Source organism: Lissotriton vulgaris, chromosome 6 (assembly GCF_964263255.1).
Source record: "Lissotriton vulgaris chromosome 6, aLisVul1.2, whole genome shotgun sequence".
Taxonomy (NCBI): domain Eukaryota; kingdom Metazoa; phylum Chordata; class Amphibia; order Caudata; family Salamandridae; genus Lissotriton; species Lissotriton vulgaris.
Window position 1 is genome coordinate 1,268,222,147 of NC_141694.1, and position 2,002 is coordinate 1,268,224,148.

The 2,002-nt window shown below is 42.2% G+C and overlaps 1 non-coding gene across 1 annotated transcript; it reads left to right on the plus strand.

Annotated features, from left to right (window-relative positions):
• The first annotated feature begins 995 nt into the window (after positions 1-995).
• Positions 996-1,183, plus strand: LOC147708747 (U2 spliceosomal RNA). Its single transcript, XR_015297067.1, has one exon. It is a non-coding gene; the product is annotated as a U2 spliceosomal RNA (small nuclear RNA).
• The last annotated feature ends 819 nt before the right edge of the window (positions 1,184-2,002 follow it).

Here is a 2,002-nt window from a genome sequence, read left to right on the forward strand (position 1 = left end):
AAATGAATTTGGAATAGGTACTGTTTTTTATTGTTTTTGGAGAATTTACAAGACACTCCGTTTGCACTGATGTCCTTGGGCGCTCTACTCCCTTTTCCCCTTATTCTTTTTTCTCCTTTGGAAAAACTTTGGGTCTACTAACCCCTTCGATGCTCATGACGAGCTCAGCTCGTCATGCAGTACACTGGTCGTGTGCTCATGACGAGCTGGGCTCGTCATGATCCATGAAGTTTAAGATTCCTCAGCACAGAGGGGGAATTGCTGCAGCACTGATGATGTTAAGATGCCATTTGAAAATACATTAAAATATTAGATCTAAAACATCTGATCACCAATACTGCATGTAAATACCATCTGGTTCTTTTTAACACCCTCACCCCTCCCCCTATCACCACTCTACCACCTCTGCTAAATTAGAAATTCTTTGAACCTCCTGAAAGCCAATGATAACATCTAAATACAAAGAATCAATCCAGCTTTTTTCCCTCTTTAAATCTTCAGCTTGCACTCTTTAGGTCTCTCTCTCGCATTCCTTCTCTCTGGGGTCATTTCAATTAACTAGCACTCTACATTAAAATATACACTTTTCCTTTGTTATAGCCTTGAAAAAGCCCTGGTGCCACTCGTCATATAGGGCGAAACACGTGTCGGCGGTCAATGTTCGAATCTGCACTAATAAAGCCTTTTTTCTAAACTGGAGCAACTCTGTCATTTGAATGGAATTTTGAATCTTTGAAAACAGGATTCAGCCTCAAAGTAATACGTATATAGAAACGGAATACATACTCTCTCTTTCCTCAAAGCTACATTATACCTGCATCAGGTATAATGTATGCAGGGTGGGCGTTCCGTAGCAAGGAAGTCCTGTAAAAGTGACACAGTGAAATCTACAAGATTTCAATGAGTCACTTTTACGTCCCGCTGCTTCAAAACCTTATGCCTGCTTGTAGCAGGCATAAGGAGTGATGCAGCACAGCAAGTATAGGGCACCTCCTATCGCTTCTCAGCCTTTTGGCTAAGATCAAGTGTAGTATCTGTTCTTATCAGTTTAATATCTGATACGTCCTCTATCTGGGGAACATATATTAAATTGCTTTTTGGAACAGGGAGATGGAATAGGAGCTTGCTCTGTCCACTCCACGAATCAACCTGGTATTGCAGTACATCAAAAATGTAAAAAAAAAAAGTATAAGGCACCCCTGATAAGTGCAGGACTTGTTTAGCGCTTGCGACACAACTCCAGCACTGTGTCACCTTTATGCGGTCAGATGCGTCACGATCTCTCTAACCTTGCGCCAGATTGCGCGGCATTATAAATGCGGCGAATCCATGGTGGCGCAATGGGTTTCAAACATCACGCAAAATACCTGGCGCATCCCTGCTGATATGCAGGGATACGCCAGTTATTTAAAATCTGCCCCTTTGTTTTTTGTACTTACACAAAAGAAACTATTTATACATTGGTATTTTATTGAACATCTGTGGTCCGATCAAATTCAGATGAAGTCATCTGTTTTGTAGAATCTAGCAGAGAGGTTATAACAAGCTGGCAAAACGCCTGTCAGTTAAGTGCTTGCTGATGACTGACATCTGGTCAGGGGTGAGTGGTACTAACAATTTGACGACTGGCAAGGCTAAGCCTTACAGTCCTCCTTAGTTCGATGTTTCATAGGTGGCTTTTTTTATGCACATACTCCAGCTGCCCGCTGGCACAATAAAGCACATAGACACCCTGGGCATGACTTACAAAAAGGTATATCGAAGAACTTAAAGTCCTACAAGATGCAGTTCGCAAACTTATTGCAGAAGATCACCACTTCCATCTCTCCTACGTTCTTAATCCAGAGATCTCTTTCCCGGTGGCACAGATCTCCACCCACATAGTTATATGTATTAGTAATAAATGTGGGAGGGTCATGGAGAAGTCATGAGACAATGGGGAATACTTGCTACTTAATGTGAGGGCTTTAGGGAGATTGAAGGGTGGGTTTAGGGAGAGCCA